General features: G+C 42.2%; 1 protein-coding gene across 4 annotated transcripts in view; it reads right to left on the reverse strand.

Annotated features, from left to right (window-relative positions):
* Positions 1 to 22,675, reverse strand: part of LOC132870992 (zinc finger protein 883-like) — a 120,726-nt gene extending 98,051 nt beyond the window's left edge. For all 4 annotated transcript variants that reach the window (XM_060905084.1, XM_060905088.1, XM_060905083.1 and 1 more), the window contains exon 1: positions 22,577 to 22,675. The gene's annotated coding sequence lies outside the window, so the exon portion shown is untranslated. The remainder of the gene's footprint in view (positions 1 to 22,576) is intronic.
* Between the last annotated feature and the right edge of the window lie 1,435 nt (positions 22,676 to 24,110).

Below are 24,110 nucleotides of genomic sequence, written 5' to 3' on the forward strand. Positions count from 1 at the left end.
GATGGATCAGGCAGGGCCGAGGAGTCAGCAGCTCAATCTCAGAATTGACGTGTAACTCAGAGGGACAGACGGGGGGGGGGGGGGGGGGGACATAAGTTGTTAGGTACGCCCAATGTCACCTGATGAGTAAAAACAGTATACATTTTGCACTGAGCGCAAGCAGGGACTCCAGCAAAACTAACTATGACAGCATAACTAAAAGGGGACAGCCAGCAGGTAACAGAGGCATGAGGGCACCCCGGGTCATAAAGCAGCCAGCCACTACACTGTCAACAAACTTGAGTGAGCAAGTGAGTGGGGGACTGACAGCATCTATACATCCCAGTTTACCAAACAAACACCATGTCTGAGGACCCTCCAGATCTACTCCTTTACCTAATAACACTATTAACAAAAGGCATGTTTTCAGCCTAGATTTAAACGCTGAGACTGTCCGGGATCCCAGCAGTAACTGAAAAAAATAGAGGAATGTAAGAAACTATCAGCAGGGGATGAAGCCCCCTGAAGCTGTTGAGATTTTAACATTTAAAGATGCTACAGAACACATTTTTTACATAGCTTTGACATAGAAAAGCAACAGAATTTAACAATGTGTATCTTTTTGGTGCCATATTTTGTAATCAATGACAAGTGGCAAAAAAAAAAATTTACAAAAATGTAGCTTGGAAGAATATACTTGCCTAAATATTCCACTGATTTTGTTATAACAATAATATCCATAGTTCATCTCATTTGTTTATTTTTTGTTTCGAGTTAGTCTATACAAGTCTAATATAAGCCACATTCATTTTTCAAAAATCATAAATATGAGCAGAAATCAATGATTCAGTAATATTAGATATATACATATGTACAGCAAATATTGGAGATATTTGATTTAAACCTCTCTTTTTGAAAGGTTTCACTACAGAGGAATTTAATGCTCTTTTCTGGGGTGCATTCTGTGATCTTTCCTCCAGTTTTCTCTGCTTTTGTTTCTCTGATCTTTCTTTCTGCTTTTCCTGATGTTCCTGCAGGGCTCTGAATTAAGTTCAATGCATTAGGAACAAAAGCACGAATGGAGTTAAAACACGTTTTCTAGCAAATGGGCGCAGCCATATTGTTTTCTCGTTCTATCGCTTACAGTCTCGCGGTATTTACATCAATTTAACTTCCGAGTGTTCCCAAATGTTAACGAGAACAAATGAAGCCGACGAAAACATCACTAAACAAGCAAACCAAATTAGAACGTATTCTGCTGGTCATTTTACTTAAACATGTTTTTAACGGATATACAAGAGATTTTTAAAAAAAACAACACTTTGGCTAGAAAAATAGCGGAATTCCGTTAAATAGCGGACGTCTGGGATCTCTGGACTGTGTCTGATTCCCGAACATTACTTGGAAGGCTGTTCCATAATTGTGGGGCTTTGTAAGAAAAGGCTCTGCCCCCTGATGTAGCCTTCACTATACGAGGTACCAGCAGATAGCCTGCACCTTTCGATCCAAGTAGACGTGGCAGGTCATAAAGGACCAGAAGTTCGCTCAGGTACTGCGGTGCGAGACCATTCAGTGATTTAAAGGTCAATAGTAGTATTTTATAAATAATACAAAATATGATTGGGAGCCAATGCAGTGTGGATAAGACAGGGGTGATGTGGTCACATTTTCTAGTTCTAGTAAGGACTCTTGCTGCGGCATTTTGAACTAACTGGAGCTTGTTTATGCACTTATTGGAACATCCAGACAGTAAGGCATTACAATAATCCAACCTGGAGGTAACGAAAGCATGAACTAGTTTTTCTGTGTCGTGTAGTGACATTAAATTTCTTATCTTAGCAATATTTCTGAGATGAAAGAAAGCTATCCGGGTGAGGTTATCAATGTGAGTTTCGAATGAAAGACTGGGGTCAATAATCACTCCGAGGTCTTTTACTGCTGCACGTGAAGAAACAGAAAGGCCATCCAGAGTTACTGTGGAATCAGAAAACTTACTTCTAGCTGCATGTGGTCCGAGTACAAGTACTTCAGTCTTGTCAGAGTTAAGCAGAAGGAAGTTAATAAACATCCAGTGTCTAATGTCCTTTACACATTCCTCAATTCAATTAAGCTGGTGTCTCTCATCAGGTTTTGCAGAAACATACAACTGTGTGTCATCAGCATTACAGTGGAAACTAATACAATGTTTATTAATATCATCACCCAGAGGGAACATGTATAAAGAAAAAAAAACAAAACAGTGGACCCAAGACTTGTGGAACACCAAACTTTACCTCAGTATGTCTAGAAATTAGGGCTGCACAACATATCGAAAAAGTATTGATATCGCGATATCATAGTTTGCGATACACATAACACAAAAATTACTTAAATTTCGATAAAAAGGCACATTTTTCTGTGCCGTCCAATCACATTTGAATGTCAACAAGTGCCGCGGGATAACTCCGCCCCCTATTGCAAAACAAGTAAAAGCCTCGTGGTGATGGCAGAAGGTGGGAGCGGTAGCAAGTGTGGTGAGACAAACTTTGTGTGAGGAGGAACTGGTTTCCAAAAAAAAATGCACATCTGCTATTTGGAAGTACTTTGGATTCAGGAGGGATGATGTACTGCAAACTCAGGTACTTTGCAAGACATGTAAAACAAGGGGAACACGACGAATCTCCATAAGCATCTACAACACAACCATAAACACCTGTATGAAGAGATTCAAGCTAGCGTTAGCAGCAAACAGTCCAATGATATGCCAAGTCCTTCAACATCTAAAATTACGAAGGTGACTACAGTTCAGCAGAGCTTTGCTAGTATAACCCCTTATGAGACACATTCTAAACGCCACAAAGACATAACGGCAGGCATAGCGAGATACTTGGCGAAAGACATGATGCCAATGACAGCTGTTACCGGCAGTGGATTTGTGGACATGATTTCAATACTGGACCAACGGTATAAAATTCCCCTCACGGAATTATTTTTCTCAAGTCGCAATTCCAGACATGTACAACACATGTCGAAAATCAGTTACACTTTAAGTAAGTGGAGCAGAGTACTACGCAAGTACTACAGACCTATGGTCAAGTCGCACCACAGAACCGTACTTGAGTTTCACGGTTCATTTTCTGACTGAAGAGTTCGAGCTGAAGACACGATGTCTAGAGACTGTATACCTCCCCGAATCGCACACTGGGGAAAATATTGCGCTTGGACTGCGTGAAGTGTTAGCAAGTTGAAACCTACGGGAAGAAAACCAAGTATGTGTGACAACAGACAACAGCCCCAATGTGGTGAAGGCCACCTACTTGAACAACTGGGTTAGACTGCAGTGTTTTGGGCACAGGCTGCATCTCACCATCAGTAAGTAGCCTCAACTGCTTGTTGCTTGTATATATTATTTTGTGAAAACGTCTAGCAGCTAGGCATTTTCAATTATTCATTGACAAGAAGGAAAGGGAATTCATTATTTCCTAGTAATGATAAAAATTATTTACTGCATGTTGTACCAGAGGTTGCATTAGACGTTTTCATTGTCCATCAATTTGACATGTTGCTCTTCTCGGAGCTACTTAATTGTTCTAAACTTGTAGCAAAGTGCTAGCAGCAACATGTAGATTAGTATTTGCAAAATAAGTTGTTATACATGTTACCCATGCTTTGTCTTTCGAGTTTGTGTAAATAAATGACGCTACAATGAGCGAACTACCAAGCTACAAGCTTTGCTAGTTCTGCACTCGCGGCATACAGGCACTGTTCGAACAGTCTCACAAAAGGTAAACATTCAACCTCGTGTGACTCGAATTGCGTGCCTGCATTTTCTGCAAGCAAAGAATGAGTTGGTATTTGTAAATACTATGCAAATGCCTTGCCTTTTGAGGTTGTGTAAAAAATACTGAACTAAGTTCGCGAGAAAGCTATAATGCTTTATACTCGCGATAGTGCCAACAGTTTGCCTCTGGTGCCTCGCATACTGCTCTGCTCTGAGTCAGAGGCGTGTGAGTGAGCCTTGACTGCCACCTAGTGACCAATCAACGAAAATTACATGAGCTGTGCATGGTTTGACACAATGCAACAACAATAAAGGCTGCATCGTGATTAAAAGAATAACATATAGGGTATTGAAAGAGTTATTAAAAATTAGTTATTTTAAAAAGTTTATTTATATATATATATATATATATATATATATATATATATATATATATATATATATATATATATATATATATATATATCAGTCGGTCAGACCCACCAAGAACTGAGGTGGAAAAATACTGGAAAGACATATGGGAAAGAAAGGCATCACACAACACCGATGCTCAATGGTTAGTGGACCTAAGAGCTGACCACAGCAACCTCCCAGAACAAGAACCAGTAACCATCTCAATGGCAGACGTCCAAGAAAGAGTGTCAAAGATGAAGAGCTGGACAGCACCAGGCCCCGATATGATCCATGCGTACTGGCTGAAGAAGCTAACTGCACTCCATGAACGCCTAGCAGCACAGATGAACCAGCTGCTGAGGGATGGAACCCACCCAGAATGGCTAACCCAAGGCAGGACAGTCCTAATCATGAAGGACCCCCAGAAGGGACCCATCCCATCCAACTACTGGCCAATTACCTGTCTCTGCACAACATGGAAGGCCCTGTCAGGCATCATTGCGGCAAAAATGAGTAAGCATGTGGCTCAATACATGAGCGAGGCACAGAAAGGAATTGGCAGTAACACCAGAGGAGCCAAACACCAGCTACTGGTCGATAGAACAGTTGCCCGAGACTGTAAGAAGAGACAGACCAACCTGTGCACTGCCTGGATTGACTACAAGAAAGCCTACGACGCAATGCCACACACATGGATACTGGAATGTCTGGAACTGTATAAGATCAACAGGAACCTAAGGACCTTCATCCAGAACTCAATGGAAATGTGGAAGACAACCCTAGAGGCCAACTCAAAACCCATTGCCCAAGTCAACATCAAGTGCGGCATATACCAAGGAGATGCGCTATCACCACTGCTGTTCTGCATAGGCCTGAACCCCCTCAGTCAGATCATCATGAAGAGCGGCTACGGGTACCAATTCCGTAGTGGGGCAACAATCAGCCACCTGCTCTACATGGATGACATCAAGCTGTATGCCAGGAACGAGCGAGAAATAGACTCGCTGATCCACACCACCCGGATCTACAGCGATGACATAGGGATGTCATTCGGATTGGACAAATGTGGCCGGATGGTCTCAAAGAGAGGCAAGATGATCCGGACTGAGGGGATTGACCTACCAGAGGGCAACATAGGTGATATCCAAGACAGCTACAAGTACCTTGGCATCCCACAGGCTAATGGAAACCATGAAGAGGCCACAAGGAAGTCAACCACAGCCAAATACCTCCAGAGAGTAAGGCAGGTCCTGAAAAGTCAGCTGAATGGTAAGAACAAGGTCCGAGCCATCAACATGTACGCACTACCAGTCATCAGATACCCCGCTGGTATCATAAACTGGCCAAAGGAGGAGATAGAAGCCACAGATATCAAGACTAGAAAGCTCCTCACCATGCATGGAGGGTTCCACCCCAAGTCCAGCACCCTGAGACTATACACTAAGCGGAAACAGGGAGGCCGAGGGCTAGTGAGCATCAAGACCACAGTCCAGGATGAAACATCGAAAATCCGAGAATACATCAGAAAGATGGCCCCAAAGGATGAACTGCTAAGTGAATGTCTCAGGCAGCAGAACCCTGATGAGAGTGCAGAGGAGGAGGAGGAGGAACAGACAACCTGGATTGACAAACCCCTACATGGCATGTACCACCGTCAGATAGAGGAAGTGGCTGATATCAAGAAATCCTACCAGTGGCTGGATAATGCAGGACTGACAGACAGCACAGAGGCACTAATCATGGCAGCACAAGAACAGGTCATAAGCACAAGAGCCATAGAGGCCAGGATCTACCAGAGTAGATAAGACCCAAGATGCAGACTGTGCAAAGAAGCCCCTGAAACAGTCCAGCACATAGTAGCAGGGTGTAAGATGCTAGCTGGATCAGCGTACATGGAGAGGCACAACCAAGTGGCTGGGATAGTATACAGGAACATCTGCAACCAGTATGGAATAGAAGTACCCAAGTCCCAATGGGCCATACCACAGAAGGTGGCTGAGAACAACAGGGCCAAGGTTCTGTGGGACTTCAGCTTCCAGACTGACAAACAGATCCTGGCTAACCAACCGGACATAGTGGTGGTGGACAAAGAGCAGAAGAGGGTGGTGGTGATAGATGTGGTGATCCCAGCTGACGCCAACATCAGGAAGAAGGAACATGAGAAACTTGAGAAGTATCAAGGGTTGAAAGAGCAGCTGGAACGGATGTGGAAGGTCAAGGGTTGCGTGGTCCCCGTGGTAGTGGGGGCACTTGGGGCAGTAACCCCCAAACTGGGAGAGTGGCTCCAGCAAATCCCAGGAACAACATCTGAAACCTCAGTCCAGAAGAGCGCACTCCTAGGAACAACGAAGATACTGCGCAGAACACTCAAACTCCCAGGCCTCTGGTAGAGGACCCGAGCTTGAGGATGACATGGATACCACCCCCCCGCCGGGGGTGAGAAGGAGATTTTTATATATATATATATATATATATATATATATATATATATATATATATATATGTATATATATATATATATATATATATATATATATATAAAACCAAGCAAGGTGAACATGCTGGTTTTCTTAGCCAAAAACTTGCCCTAAATGAAGCATCCACACACACTTATTGCACTTCACTGTGTTTGTTCTCCAAGGTGTTTAAGAGTTTACCTGTGTTGTGGCTGATCAGTAATTGCACTAGCCCTTTTGGCCAAGAACCGTAAAAGTGCATTGTTTATTCTAATTTTGTTTTTTTGTTTTGTTTTTTTACATAATGTATAATCATTTAAGCACACTTTATCCCAGACCTCATTTAGCAACACCTTCTTGACTTACCAAAGTAAATGTAAAGGTAAATGCATTGCCATTTTGAATGCTTTATGTTAATGTAATGTAGTTTTCAGTTTTTTGTTTACTTCAACTTAAAGGGATAGTTCGGGATTTTTGACATGAATCTGTATGGCATCCCCATTAATAGTGTCATGCAAACACACTGACTTACCCCTGACAGCATCCTGTGAGTCCAGTTCTTGTCCAGTTTTGGTCCAGACGAAAGTAGTCCGGCAAGTTTGCTGGGGGTCACGAAAGTAAAACGTTTTTCATCTCAAAACAGTATGTGCTCAAAAGAGTGATATATTTGCATCACAAAACCGTTGCCAAATAAAAAGTCAGACCTCGAAATCGCTTGGCACTATTTTCTCTCCCTTCTTATCACTGCGCGCTGCCGCCAGGTGACAGCGAAACGCAGACCCACTAAGCTGGTGGGAGACCAAGGCTGCACTCTATCCACAGCTTACACACGTGATGGCACGGAGGATGTGTATAGTGGCAGCATCTGTCCCCCCAGAGAGGATCTTTTCAAAAGCAGGACAGATTATAACTGAGAGGAGAAATAGAATCAGAATTACCTAGTTAATTGCAGCAATTAAAGGAATAGGTAGGAAAAGGAAGGCGCAAAGACACCGCGCAGCGCCTGAAAACGGGTTTTCAGGCGCTGTGCACCCGTTTTCAGGCGCTGCGCGGTGTCTTTGCGCCTGCAGCAGTGCTTTGCCTGTGCTGTGGCTGAAAATAGTTCCAGATATAAATTGGTCTAGTAAATCCCTTCGTGTTAATTTGCATTGATATGTGTACTCGATGTGAATGTACAAGTCATGAGAAATAATTATAAAAAATCTTGAGTTATTTAATTCACTTTTGCAACAACAATGCTAGCTGGACACGCCGGATTACAGCGACTACGCTAAGCTAACCTGGGCATTTATAGATCAGGACAATGGCTGGGTCGGCTACAAAACGCTTTGGCTCACTCATCCAACTCTAGGGACTGCAGGGACTGACTCAATTTCATCTGGGGGTGGCGTATTCCTTTAAATCAAAAATAAAATCTTGGGAGCCGAAAGAGCCGGCTCCTTATAGTAAGAAGAGCCAAAAGAGCCGGCTCCCGAAAAAGAGCCAAAATTCCCATCACTAGTAAACAATGAATGAAACAGCCGTGGCTGTCACCTGGCGGCAGCGCGCAGTGATAAGAAGGGAGAGAAAATAGTGCCAAGCGATTTTGAGGTCTGACTTTTTATTTGGCAACGGTTTTGTGATGCAAATATATCACTCTTTTGAACACATACTGTTTTGAGACGAAAAACGTTTTACTTTCATGACCCCAACAAACTTGCCAGACTACTTTCGTCCGGACCAAAACTGGACAAGAACTGGACTCATAGGATGCTGTCAAGGGTAAATCAGTGTGTTTGCACGACACTATTGATGGGGATGCCATATAGATTCATGTCAAAAATCCCAAACTATCCTTTTAAGACATTTTCTGCTGCGCTCACAAAAATTAAGAGATTTAAAGATGATTGATGGACACCATTGCAGGTGTAGCCATGTTTTTCCAATAAAAAATAATGTTGGAATGGAAGCGATGCATTGGGTTTTTTTTTTAAATGCTAGATACAGGGCAGAACGGCGAGTAGAGGTAATAAAAACATATATTTAATTATCGTGATACATATCGATATCGAGATATTCAGTCATGTTATCGAATATCGCATATTTTTCTGATATCGTGCAGCCCTACTAAAAATATCACCATTTACATCAACATACTGATAGCGATCAGTTAAAAAAAGAGCTGAGCCAGGAGAGGGCCGTTCCCTTAACTCCCACAACATTTTCTAGTCTATCCAGAAGAATGGAATGATTAATGGTATCAAATGCTGCACTAAGGTCAAGCAACACAAGCAGCGAGACACAGCCCTGATCAGATGCCAACAGTAGGTCATTTGCTACTTTAACCAGTGCTGTCTTCATGCTATGATGAGGTCTAAATCCTGACTGATAGGAATACAATCTATGTAAATATGTACTATGTAAATATGAGCATAACTGCGGTGCCAGTTTTTACTGCTGCACGTGAAGAAACAAAGGCCATCCAGAGTTACTATGTGATCAGAAAACCTCCAGTGCCTTGAAAAAGTATTCATATCCCTTAGGGCTGTGCGATATATCGAATATACTCGATATATCGCTGAAAATTCTGTGCGCGATACATAAAATTATTATATTGTAACTATCGAGTATTTTATGGTCATCTTCCAACTTGGGTTCATTTCGTGTTTGTTTAAAACATTTCCTGGTGGTTTTCTCCCTGTCCCTCAGGCAGTAACGTGAGAGGCTGCCTAAGGGTAAAGAAAACAATAACGTCACGCACTCGCCAACCAATCTCGGGCGACATCTCGGTGCTGAAAGGAATTTCCAGGAAGATTTTCTAGTTGTTTCGGTTGTGTTGCCAGATTGGGCGGTTTTAAGTGGGTTTTGAACATATTTTGGGCTGGAAAACGTCAGCAGTATCTGTTAACACTGCCGGCGGGAAGATTTCCTGGTTCCGGTTTACAGCGCTGACCCAGTTCGTGCAATCGCTGATTTTGCATAGGCTACCGTGTAAGCTCTGTCAATTTCAGCGACAAATTAAAAATGGAAGCGGACGAATTGGTTCCTAAAAGAACTAGTAAGGGGTCAGTCATCTGGCATTTTTTTGGATATTGCAAGGAGGACGTGGAACAGCAAATGCCAGTTTGTAAAGTGTGCAAAAAAAAAAAAAAAAACTGTCATCACGAAAGGCAGCAGCCGGAATTGTACACATCTGAGAGGCAGAGCCAGAAAACATTCAGTTCAAAAGTGTGCAAAGAGAAAAATTATGTTTTGCAGATCTTTCTCTTCTGTCCCTCAATCTCTCTCTCTCTCTCTATTGTGAATGTTCCAGTAGTCAGGTTAATAGCTGGGAGATCCTTTTTTTTTTTTAAATAATTTAATGAATGAGCACTTTTCTTATTTAGGCTTTTTTTTCTTATTTAGGTCTTTGTCAGTGTTGAGCTTGCACTTTATTGATTTGAGCTCTGAGCAGCTCTGTATTGTGTTGCCCCTTTGTTGCAATTTTCAAGATTGTTTTTGCAGTTTGTGCCACATCTTTGTTGAATAAAAATAGTCTTATTTCAATTCAATTGTGATTAATCACGAACATGACAATTTAAAATGTGTTGTTGAAAACCACCTGTAAAGTTAACCAAGAATGTTATTTAATCTGCAGGGATTGTAGTGAAAACAGTAAAGAGTAAAAGTTAGATTTCATGGGGTCCTTTAGAGGAGATTTAAATATAATCGAGATATATATCGTATATCGTGAAATGGAGAAAATGTATCAGGATATTCATTTTTTCCCCATATCGCACAGCCCTAATACCCCTTGAACTTTTTCACATTTTTCTACCTTACAACCACGAACTTAAAAGTTTTTTATTGAGATTTTATGTGATAGACCAACACAGAGTAGCACATAATTGTGAAGTGAAATGAAAATGATAAATGGTCTTCAAAATTTTAAACAAATAAAAATCTGAAAAATGTGGTGTGCATTAGTATTCAGCCCCCTGTACTCTGATACCTCTAAATACAATCCAGTGCAATCAATTGCCTTCAGAAGTCATCTAATTAGTTAATAGAGTCCTACTGTGTGTAATTTACTCTCAGCATAAATACACTTGTTCTGTGAAGGCCTCAGTGGTTTGTTAGAGAACACTGAAGAACAAACAGCATCATGAAGACCAAAGAACTCACCAGACAGGTCAGGGATAAAGTTCTGGAGAAGTTTAAAGCAGGGTTAGGTTATAAAAAAAATATCCCAAGCTCTGCAGATCAAGAAGCACTGTTCAATCCATCATTCAAAAATGGAAAAAGTATGGCACAACTGCAAACCTACCAAGACATGGCCGTCCACCTAAACTGACAGAGCGAGCAAGGAGAGCACTGGTCAGAGAAGCAGCCAAGAGGCCCATGATCACTCTGGAGGAGCTGCAGAAATCCACAGCTCAGGTGGGAGAATCTGTGCACAGGACAACTATAAGTCGTACACTCCACAAATCTGGCCTTTTTGGAAGAGTGGCAAGAAGAAAGCCATTGTTGAAAGACCGGCATAACAAGTCCCATTTGCAGTTTGCCAGAAGCCATGTAGGGGACACAGCAAACATGTGGAAGAAGGTGCTTTGGTCAGATGAGACCAAAGTTGAACTTTTTGGCCTAAATGCAAAGCGCTATGTGTGGCGGAAAACTAACACTGCTCATCACCCTGCACACACCATCCCCACTGTGAAACATGGTGGTGGCAGCATCATGCTATGGGGATGCTTTTCTTCAGCAGGGACAGGGAAGTTGGTCAGAGTTAATGGGAAGATGGATGGAGCTAAATACAGGGCAATCCTGGAAGAAAACCTGTTGGAGGCTGCAAAAGACTTGAGACTGGGAAGGAGATTCACCTTCCAGCAAGACAATGACCCTAAACATACAGCCAGAGCTACAATGGAATGGTTTAGATCAAAGAATATTCATGTGTTCGAATGGCCCAGTCAAAGTCCAGACCTAAATCCCATTGAGCATCTGTGGCAAGACTTGAAAATTGCCGTTCACAGACGCTCTCCATCCAATCTGGCAGAGCTTGAGCTATTTTGCAAAGAAGAATGGGGAAAAATTTCAGTGTCTAGATGTGCAAAGCTGGTACATAGAGACAAACCACAAAAGACTTGCAGCTGTAATTGCAGCAAAAGGTGGCTCTACAAAGTATTGACGCAGGGGGACTGAATACTAATGCACATCACATTTTTCAGATTTTTATTTGTTTAAAATTTTGAAGACCATTTATCATTTATGTGCTACTCTGTGTTGGTCTATCACATAAAATTTCAATAAAAAAAACTTAAGTTTGTGGTTGTAAGGTGGAAAAATGTGAAAAAGTTCAAGAGGTATGAATACTTTTTCAAGGCACTGTACTTCTCGCTGCAGAGCCCATCCCACTGGAAATGCACAAATTGTGTATGTTGTGCATTTCCAGCGGGATGGGCTCTGCACTCGGCTTTTACGGACTTTCCCCTGAAGATGGCGTCTGGAGAACAACAACTTCAGGTAAGGTACTGGCTTTGTATTTACTCTTCTACACACTCTGTCCATGCACTTGCAGAGCTAGGGACACTTCGTTTTGTTTATAGGAACCCTCTACTCACTTCCACAGAACTGTCATGTTTTGAGCTTTGCAATGGTTTTAAAACTAGCGTTTTGTATCGGCAAAAAGACATGCCCCTCACACTGCCGTGTTAGCGCTTTCCGATTGAAATTGCAAAAAAAAACAAACCGTCTCAAAACACATCCGATTGACGTGATTGTGGTAGCAACTCAACGTATGCACTCCCAATAATGTGAAAATAGACCTAGAAAGCATATCACTCCGGATTATTCCTTTAATAAGCATCCAGTGTGGGCGGCACGGTGGTGTAGTGGTTAGCGCCGTCGCCTCACAGCAAGAAGGTCTGGGTTCGAGCCCCATGGTCGGCGAGGGCCTTTCTGTGTGGAGTTTGCATGTTCTCCCCGTGTCTGCGTGGGTTTCCTCCGGGTGCTCCGGTTTCCCCCACAGTCCAAAGACATGCAGGTTAGGTTAACTGGTGACTCTAAATTGACCGTAGATGTGAATGTGAGGGTGAATGGTTGTCTGTGTCTATGCGTCAGCCCTGTGATGACCTGGCGACTTGTCCAGGGTGTACCCCGCCTTTCGCCTGTAGTCAGCTGGGATAGGCTCCAGCTTGCCTGCGACCCTGTAGAACAGGATAAAGCGGCTAGAGATCATGAGATGAGCATCCAGTGTCTGTCCTTTACACATTCCTCAATTCTATTAAGCTGTTGTGTCTCATCAGGTTTTGCAGAAACATACAACTGTGCGTCATCAGCATAACAGTGGAAACTAATACCATGCTTATGAATATCACCCAGAGGTAACACATATTAAAAAAAAAGTGGGCCTGAGACAGAACCTTGTGGAACATCAAACTTTACCTCAGTATGTCTAGAAAAATCACCATTGACATCAACATACTGCAGGGTTTCCCATACATAGATCATTGTGTGGCGCAGCGCCACACAATGGATTCCTATCACCACACAATCAGACTCGCGATTTTGAGAAAAAAAAAATTTCTGTTGCGTATCGCTCCGTTCATTCATAGTGCTCTTTCTTCTCGTTCACGCGTGCGCGCACACCCACACAGAGACAGAGGCATGTACACAGGCCTGCCGTTGCGCATATACCCAGACTGCAAGTAGGCCTGTTAGGCTAATTAAAAATAACGCAGCCTTCCCAATTCGCCTTCCGACCCCTTATTTTAAAAAGGTAGCCTACGTCGTGCTCGTGATGAGCTTCATCATAGCCTTCTTGGCTTACATGAAACGGACATCCCCAAGTCAGGCTATAAACCAATTTTGATGCATACAGTAGCAGTTTGACGCGAGGAACCGGCCATATTGCATTATCCCGTTTATCCCACTTCAGCATTCATGCAAGTTATTAATAATGGCTTGACATTCACAATAAATAAGGATTTCCCACTAGCCTAAATAAAATACGTTATACTTGCGGGGATGCCTAGTTGATGCTATCTGAAGCATAAAATCTGAATATTTTAAGAAACATCTTTATTAGCTTTATTGGCGAAGTCAGGGATGAGAATGAAAAATATTTAAGAAGTCTGAAAAAACCAGGGCGGGGCCCATGGCCCAGGGGGGCGGGGCCCATAGCCCGGGGAGCGGGGCCCAGGGGTTCCAGGGGCTAATGATTTTTGGCTTTTTTTTTTTACCCCAAAACCATTAATTTTATCAGCAAAAAGTTGCAATGTATTTGGAAATAAATTCCCCTTCTTGGTGGACTACCAGGTGAAAATGATTAATATGGTACAAGAGACTTGTTTTTAATCAATTCACATTTGATGATTTCAAAAAATCAATGCACCTTTTAATATAAACGAGCTCTACAGTATTATATTTCTGCATTTTTGCTATTCATGTCTTTGAATACTCTAATCCTTTACAATGAAGTGCAAACCAGAAAAAAGTTCCATCATATAATTCTCTGAAGCTTTCTTCTGATGTTATCATGGTAGCAGGAGCTCTTGCATATTAAGCAGGCAACATTCAACATCACTCATCACTTCCCTTTCAACTGTTGTGTGTACTAACTAGGTTTTATCTGGACAGGATGTTGCGTAATGTAATGCATATACCATACGGTCAATTTGAAGATCGAGATGGTGATTTTGAGTTAAAGAACAGGCATGTACAATGGGCATTACAAATTGGAAAATTTTTTTAAAATCAAAAACTATAAGTTCATCTCGGCCTAAAAAAATGTGGGCAGACGCTCCCGCGTGGCACATCCCAGCAATTCCCCCCCATGAAATGAGCAATAAGTAGGAGAGTTATACACGGTATCATACCTAAATTTTTATCAGAAATATAGATATGATACTATGATTCTCCCCAACATGCTACATTAGACAAGCTAACCTCATTTATAAAAAGATACACACTTATATATGACGTGTATTTGATATATATGATGTATATTCATACATTGTTACTTTACGGAAATCTTCAATAAGTTTGGTCTTTTCATGACAGCCTGTTGTAGACCTATAATGCACATGAACTGACACTCCTCACCTCAACATGTCCTTTACAATCATTTAAGCCACCATGAGCAATGCTGAAATCACTGCTGCAAACAGTACATCGCGCAAAACTGTCATTATTTTCTACCCTTATTAGACAGGGAGATTCTTTTGTGTAATCTGAGCTGAAGTGGGTTTTGTACTTTCGTTTTTTGGGGCGCGCGCTCTCTCTCTGCTATGCCGGTCGGTCCTCAAGAAAAGGGATAAAAGCCCACCCACACTGAAAGCTGATGGGCTTATTTTGCTGAGTAACCCAATCAGGATGCTCTTTGTCTGGCATGCGCTACATGAACAGGCACACAGGCAGTGTTGCCACATTGGGTGGTTTTAAGTGCATTTTGGCGGGTTTTGAACATATTTTGGGATGGAAAACGTCAGCAATATCTGGCAACACTGCACACAGTCTCCCTCGCGCGCGCACATTCTAAGATGCATGATGCAGACCTTAATGTTGCGCGCGCACGCTCTTGCTCGCTTCTATCAATATGCAGGAGACTCCCGGAAGTTCTGGGAGACTTGGGATGTCTGCGTTATAAGGTTACCACAGATCGTTAATCATACCCCCCCCCGAAAATTTCTCAACGGATTTACATCGATCTCAAAAACGATCATTTTGGTCTGAAAAAGTCGGAAATCCGCCGATCGGCGGAAAATTCTCATCCCTGCGAAGTAGATAAACCATCACTGCATCACTGATACGCACACACACTGGCAGCTGATTCGCCCCCTCCTCCTCTCCACACATACTGCTCGAGGACTATCAAGAGGAAAACCCAATGCTGCGTGATATTTAGCACAGAGAAGACGGTCAACAATATCTGGAGTCTACCAAAGGTTAGTATGATGTACTGTGCTCAAACACACCTGCCCAGTATGTAACTCAGAAAAGGTAGCCTTATGCTAGCGGGATTTCTCAGCCATGAATAGGGTAAGCACATAGAAATGCATTATTCCTTTGTATATTTTTTTGACGTAATGGAAATTTTTAGTGCTTTGATGAAGAAAATGTACTTATCCATAGATTAAAACAGACCTCAGGAATAGGCTCCAAGGGGAACACCTGGCAGCCTGCTTACAAATCTCCATAAATGGTCCCGAACCCAATGACTTCCCTTACGATAGGGCAGGGCTTTTCAAAGTGTGGGGCGCGCCAGAGTTCTTCGGGGGGGCGCAACGTGAGAGACAAAATGGATCGATTTTTAGTACCTAAAGCTACAGTGAGTGAGGAGACAAAGTCTGGGCCAAGCAAAAAAACAGAGCCTCCAGGGTGTTGCGATTTGCAACTTCAGCACAAATTCAACCAATCCCCGCAAATTCAGGGCGGTGTTGCAATTATATCCAATCACCGCAACTTTCCCGCAAATTTGACCAATCGCTGGCGTCGTCTTGAGGTGACGTCGACAAACTACCTTCCGCCTTACTTCCGTGTGTTCAAGAGAAGCAGCATGCGCGTCGTGTTGCCAGATTGGACGATTTCAAGTGCATTTTGGCGGGTTTTGAACATATTTTGGACTGGAAAACGTCAGCAGTATCTGGCAACACTGAAAGTGTGTTATGTTTACAGTGAAGGACTGTGTGCACTTTTTTTTTTTACTTAATACAAGAAGTTAATGGATGCCAACATTTTTGCCAAAATGGTAACTTCATGTTGTGCTGTGAGGTTCTATGCACTTTAACTTTTGAACCAGCAGGTGCATTTGGATAAGTAAAGCCTATTTTTCTGCATTTTTGTAGTCCTGGTAATCTTTTATATTGGTAAAGTTGTTTATAGGACCATTTCTCTTTGTTTTTTTAATCAATAGTTTTTCAGTAATAACTTAATATTTAACAATCACTCAATTTTAATCACAAAAAGAGAAAATTGCAACAATTTCTCGCAACTTTCACTTCCTCCCGCAATATAATCGCAACAAAAACCTAAAAAACACCGCAACTTTCATCGCAATTTTTTTGGAAAAAAAACCGCAACATCAGACATTTTAGCCCGCAACAATCACAAAAAAGGCCCGCGGAATCCTGGGGGACTGGAAAAAGAAGGAAGTATGACCACGATTATTTAAAGTTTGGATTTTCATGGACTGGATCTGAAGATGCTCCACTGCCACAGCGTGTTGTCTGCCAAGAGGTGCTAGCTAACGATGCTATGAGATGTTTAAAATGTGTAAAACAAGATGTTTTAAAAAGCACAGATGTTTAAAATGTGAAAAAGAAAAAAATGTGTACAACAACCATTTTTTAAAAATACGAATGGAACATTAAGTATAGCAACAACAAAAATTGTAAGGGGGGGCGCTGTTGTTTATTTGCTCTCCGAGGGGGGGGCTGACTCTCCCACACTTTGAAAACCCCTGCGATAGGGCACTTGAGGTTTTTTTCAGGAAGCCACGCAGAATTAAATGTTCTGATAGGGGATGAAGGCTTTGCACCAATTAGGGTAATGCTTTTTCATTATTGTTAGTGTTACCTTAAGTGGTTTCTTACATCTAATTATGGTATTTTATTTTATTATTATTTTATTATACTACTTATTTCATTTTAGTATTGGTTGAGGTAAGTGTTGAGTTCAATATTTAAAATAAAAACCTCCAGCTTGTTTTTTGCTATTTATTTCTTGAATGTCAACTAAAGAATGATTGAAAGATTGCCACCAAAAAGGCAACAAACTAAGGTAAAAAACTTCAATTTTGGTGAGTAATTTTCATAAATTTAAAAGACAGGTTTTCCACCAACATCAAGCCCAGCAAACTAATGGCCTGCCCTGTAATGTAAAGTTGGGTCGAGGAATGAAACCAGGCAGGGTTCTGGTAAAATTGTTTTAGCTGTCTTCTCTTAAAGAACTTAAAAGAATTTAGATTGAACTGAATAATCTCAAATGCTTCTTGTAGCTTTAAAATAGTCCCAGCAGGTGACTCTGAAGAAAATTACTGTGTGTTTGAACACTGCCTGCTGTAAACACTTTGCATACACCCCAATGACCGACTCCACCGCGCACGATTCCCTCATCGGCACAGTGGAGCACCACAAATTGCTACCTGGTCTGTGGGAAACACTGATACTGATAAGTTAAAGTCCTTCCCGTGCCGCGCGGCGCATTGGGCGGTGCCAATCTCCGTTTCCGTAGCCCTCGGCCTCTCACCTATTACATAGCTAGGGTTACAGTGGGGGGGGCTAGTCCTCTGGTAACCACGAGAGTTTAACTCCCCACTCGCATCTGTATTGCAGCGTGCCTTGCCAGATGGTAGTAGGTACCATTTTTATGATGGTCCTTGGTATGACCCGACCGTGAAGAGAACTCTCAATCTCCCAAGCAAGAGGCGGACACGCTACCACTAGGCCACTAGCCGGTCAACATACTGATAGTGATCAGTTAAATAAGAGCTGAGCCAGGAGAGGACCGTTCCCTTAACTCCCACAACATTTTCTAGTCTATCCAGAAGAATGGAATGATCAATGGTATACAACGCTGCACTAAGGTCAAGCAACACAAGCAGCAAGACACAGCCCTGATCAGACGCCAACAGTAGGTCGTTTACTACTTTAACCAGAGTTGTCTCTGTGCTATGATTCGGTCTAAATCCTGACTGATACATTTCATGGATGTTATTCCTATGTAAATATGAGCATAACTGCTGTGCCACAGCTTTTTCAAGGATCTTGGAGATAAAGGGGAGGTTTGATATCGGCTGATAATTGGACAGCTGACAGGGATCAAGGTCAGGTTTTTTAATCAGGGGTTTGATAACTGCTAGTTTAAAGGATTTGGGTACATAGCCAATCATAAGAGAAGAAGTATTTTTAAAAGTGGTTCAATTACTTCAGGTATTATCTGTTTGAATAGTTGTGTAGGTAAGGGATCTAGTACACAAGTTGAGGATTTTGATGAGGAGATTAATGAAAGTAGTTCGATTTCTCTAAGGGGAGTAAAACATTCTAATTGCTGATCTGATAGTTATATTGTTAACTACAGGCTTACTTACATTGTCACTTCAGTTGTCTGACCTTAAATTAGTAGCTTGAAATTTTTTGTCGGATATTTTCAATTTTGTCATTAAAAAAAATTAATGAAGTCATTGCTACTACGTACTGCAGGTGTGCATGTGTCTATAGTGGACTTACTCCTGGTTAATTTTGCTACAGTATTAAATAGGAATCTAGGATTATCATCATCTTCTATTAGGGAGGAGAGATATGTTGATCTAGCAGCACTAAGAGCTTTTCTATACTATTTCACACTTCCTCTTTTTCACTTTCAAGCTCATCCTGCACACGACCACTTGATGTTGTCTAGCTACACTCTCCCCTGCCATCACTTTACAGTCTCCAATCTCCTTCAGGTTACCCCTTCTGCAGAGTATGTAGTCCACTTGTGTAAATCTTCCTCCACTCTTAAACATCACCCTGTGCTGCTCTTTCTTCTCGAAGTATGTATTGACTATTGCCAAATTCATCCTCTTTGAAAAATCAATCACCATTTGCCCTTCCACATTTCTCTCTCTTACACCATATCTGCCCATCACGTCCTCATCTCCTCGTTTTCCCTCGCCAACATGTCCATTGAAATCTGCTCCTATCAGCATGTGCTCCTCCTGCGGTATACTTTCTACCACTTCATCCATCTTTTCCCAGAAAGACTCTTTCATTCTCACATCCAACCTGTGGGGCGTACGTGGACACAACATTGATTACCACTCCTTGAATCTCCAACTTCATGCCTATCACTCTGACACCCTCTTCACATCAATCACACTGTTGACCAACTCTCCCCTCAAAACAATACCAACACCATTTCTCTTTCCATCCACTCCATAATAAAACAACTTGCATCCATCTCCAATGTTCTTGGCCTTGCTTCCCTTCCACCTCGTCTCCTGCACACACAAAATGTCCAACTTACTTCTTTCTATCATACCCGCTAACTCTCTCGCTCTGCCAGTCAGTGTTCCCACCCTCAATTCTAAGCTCCTTCCCTTCCATCTTTCACGCTCTCTCCTAACACGCCTCCCCCCTCTTTTTCTCCTTCTCTGTTTTGGCGCAACAGTAGCACACTTTCCACCGGCATCCTGCTGACCAACAGTACCGGAGGCGGTTGTTGTTAACCCAGACCCCGACCGATCCGGTATGGTATTTCTCTTTTTCATTCCTTAGATACCAACCAAAAGGTGAGAAAAAAAAAAACAAAAAAAACACACGAGCAGCTGATTTATACGCAGTACACGAGTACGATTTCCGCAAACGTACTCAGGGCAAATTTATGTACTTTTTGCAGTATAAATATTTGACATTAGAAGATTGGTCAAACTTTTCATGATGTATTTGAAGATAAATAGCATAGCCTGGATTTAAAACACTGCTTGTGCATTCTAAATGTAGAACTTGCTTAAGTTTAGTACTGTATATCTTTGGTGTGTGTGAGAAGCAACAACATTAACTTATGTTTCAAAGATTAAATAAGCACAATATAATCTTTGTCTTTTTATTATTAGGCACAAAAAGCAAACAAATGAGTATTTCAATAAAACAACTGAATAATTAACACTTGTACGCATCAAGAAACTTGTAGGCTTTCACTGATTCTTTTGTGGATACTGAAGGTGTGTCAAATCACTTACAGGTAAATATCGCCGAAGGTCAGGTCAGGTCAGGTCAGGCCAGGTGCTTGGATTTGGGTCCCATTTGTCCGTAACCGCGTAAGGATCAGGCAAAACTTTGGGCCACTGTTGTACAGAAGCTTTGCTGCATATCTTTGCTTAGCATCAGTTGGCAAGGAACTTGCGTACTGTGATAAATCGCCACGAAAATTAGGTGACGATGCAACTTTGTCAGCTATTGTGAATGGTCCTTGCCAACCAATTTTATGCGCAATATTACGTCACACTCTAGTTTAGCGAACACCCCCATATGCTTAAAAGAGAGACATTTGTGTGGACTGTTCATTGTGTGAGATGGACCAGAAAACAATAACGCACCTATTCTGGCAACGTCCCTTTACCATCACATTCTGGACAGAAATAACCCGGTACATTACAGCCAAGCTTGACTCTGATTTTTCTGTGTTGGAAATATGTACTGTTTGGTTACCTCATCTCATCTCATTATCTCTAGCCGCTTTATCCTGCTCTACAGGGTCGCAGGCAAGCTGGAGCCTATCCCAGCTGACTACGGGCAAAAGGCGGGGTTCACCCTGGACAAGTCGCCAGGTCATCACAGGGCTGACACATAGACACAGACAACCATTCACACTCACATTCACACCTATGGTCAATTTAGGCTACATTTACATTAGACCGTATCTGTCTCATTTTCTTCGCGGATGCACTGTCCGTTTACATTAAACCGCCTGGAAACGCCGGGAAACGGGAATCTGCCAGCGTCCACGTATTCAATCCAGATCGTGTCAGCTCCGGTGCTGTGTAAACATTGAGAATACGCGGATACGCTGTGCTGAGCTCTAGCTGGCGTCTCATTGGACAACGTCACTGTGACATCCACCTTCCTGATTCGCTGGCGTTGGTCATGTGATGCGACTGCTGAAAAACGGCGCGGACTTCCGCCTTGTATCACCTTTCATTAAAGAGTATAAAAGTATGAAAATACTGCAAATACTGATGCAAATACTGCCCATTGTGTAGTTATGATTGTCTTTAGGCTTGCCATCCTTCCACTTGCAAGTAATAAGTGATCTGCGCTGGGATCACACACACAGCGGCTCAGTCCCGAATCGTGGCTTGTGCACTTCACTCGCGCGCTGTGTGAGCTGCGCAGGGCCGGAGTGCGCACCCTCCAGAGGGCACTCGCTGTTCAGGGCGGAGTGATTTGGAGCGCAGGATGCCTGCGGAGCCGAGCGTATCCGTGTATTGGCGTTGCTATGTGCACGCAAATCGTGTATTGGTGTTGCTGTGTGCACACTAATCGTTTTAAAAACGTTAATCTGATGATCCAGTCTAATGTAAACATGGGCTTAGAGTCACCAGTTAACCTAACCTGCATGTCTTTGGACTGTGGGGGAAACCGGAGCACCCGGAGGAAACCCACGCGGACACGGGGAGAACATGCAAACTCCACACAGAAAGGCCCTCGCCGGCCACGGGGCTCGAACCCAGGACCTTCTTGCTGTGAGGCGACAGTGCTAACCACTACACCACCGTGCCGCCTCAAAGAATTATATATAATACATTTGTTTATCATTTTAGGAAAATACCATATTCATAAAGCCAAGTTTAGTGGCTCAAAACCTTCATTTATAGCCTTCGAAAAGGAAACTGAACAGTATATCAAAATCATCTCGAACTCTAAAAACAAGAAAGCTGCTAAATTTTCTCATTTGTGCTGATTATTTAATGTTTTTATTTGAAAACTCCCCCTGGCTCTTGCTTTGTTGTTTGTGTGTGTGTGTATTAATAACTGTATTTGTATTTTGTTGCTGTTATTTTTAATAAAGATTTTAAAAAAATTCTTCCAGTAACAAGATCTCCCGGTTCGGGAAACCATGATTAAAATACTCCCCTCAGATTTCACTCATTTTCATTCTCAATGTTTCAAGCTTTCGGCTTAACATACTGCAGAGGGGGTAACGCTGCCTGACTGGCTTAATAAACAAACACACACACAGAGGAGAAAAAAGTCTGTGAGAAATGAAGTCGGAATTCCGAGAAATAAAAAGTTGGAATTGCGAGGAAGTCGCAAATTAGCAATAAATAAATAACTAAATAAATAGGTGGAAATTAACTTGAAGTGAAGATTATTTAAATACTTTAAACATACAATTAAAAAGGTTAGCCAAACTACAACTCTCTCCTGAGTGGATAAATAGTGCACTATCTAGAGTGCACACGGCATTTTTTCAGACTGACCGTAGTTCACTAAAACAGTAAAGTGGACATGTATTTGGGATTCGACCGCACACCTTCAGTTTAACTTACCTCAGGGGTTTAAATCCTCAGAGACAGACACAATAATGTGCTTTTATTTTTATAAATCGAGGGGCTAAAGCGGTTCAGACGAGCATCAGCTTTTTCTTCTCCAGTGTTTACTGGCGGTTGGAGAAGCAGCTACTGGACGCGTCACCGCCACCACCTGGACTGGAGTGGAGTTTCAGGGTGGAGGACGCCTATCCCAACCTAACCCTCACACACTACTAGACTGGTACCAAAATTCAAAAAAGTGCTTATTTAAGGAGTTAAAGTCATTTTTGAGACAAAGTCGGCAAACAGTCTTATTTTGCCAATTTGTGTGTGCCGAATTCAAATCTGCAATATGCCGAGCTCTATCTGACCTCTGTTGACCTCTAGAGGTCATTGAACTTTGGGCCTGTAAACGTCTCAGCTGAACCCAGTTTCTCAGCTTTCTAAGGAATGAAATGTACTAAAATGATTAATGAAGTTAGCAAATGGCCTTGTTTGCTAAATGTTTGGGTGCTGAATTCATTTTTCATTTGTAAAACGACATATGACCTCTGATAACCTCAAGGTCATTAAACTTGGCCTATAGGCCTATGCATTTAACGGCATTTTTAAACTGACTTTACTCCCCCAAAAAGAATATGAACAGACAAAAAACAAATAGAAAGGAATAAATACAACATTAAATGCCAGTCCATGTACATGTGACTTACTTTTCACAATGAGAATGCCTAGGCGATCACCTTACATAACATTGCATTACATTTAGCGGTTATTGTTTATACAAAGCTGCTGAAAAAAGGACAGATTCAGCAGCATACAAAATGTGGGGGCATACAGGGTATACAGGTTAATCAGGGTTAGTATATATGAGAGTTTTTTTCTTTGTTGTTTGTTTTTTGTTTTGTTTTAAACGGGGTAAAGCCTTTACAAAAAACAAACAACAAAGAAAAAACTCATATATACTAACCCTGATTAACCTGTATACCCCCACATTTTGTATGCTGCTGAATCTGTCCTTTTTTCAGTAGCTTTGTATAAACAATACATCAACATCCTGAATGACTACCACCCAGTGGCACTTACACCTGTCATCATGAAGTGCTTTGAGAAACTGGTGTAGAGTCATATCCTTGCCTGCCTGCCTGCTGAGCTGGACCCTCTTCAATTTGCTTATAAAGCAAAGAGATCCACAGAGGATGCTGTATTCACAGTACTTCACGCTGCACTGACCCACTTGGAGCAGCAGGGGAGCTACGCCAGAATGCTCTTTGTGGACTTCAGCTTGGTGTTTAACACCATCCTTCCACATCGACTGGTGTCCAAGCTGGCAGACCTTGGGCTTCCACCACTCACCTGCAGCTGGATATTGGACTTTCTGTCAGGCCACTCCCAGAGAGTCAAGCTGGGTTCCCACACCTCCACTGCTCTCAGCCTGAACACCGGCTCGCCACAGGGTTGTCTACTTAGTCCACTCCTTTACACCCTCGACACGTATGACTGTGTCTCCACCCACCTCAGCAACAAGATTGTAAAGTTCGCAGATGACACGACC

The sequence above is a fragment of the Neoarius graeffei genome, chromosome 22, assembly GCF_027579695.1.
Source record: "Neoarius graeffei isolate fNeoGra1 chromosome 22, fNeoGra1.pri, whole genome shotgun sequence".
Classification (NCBI taxonomy): domain Eukaryota; kingdom Metazoa; phylum Chordata; class Actinopteri; order Siluriformes; family Ariidae; genus Neoarius; species Neoarius graeffei.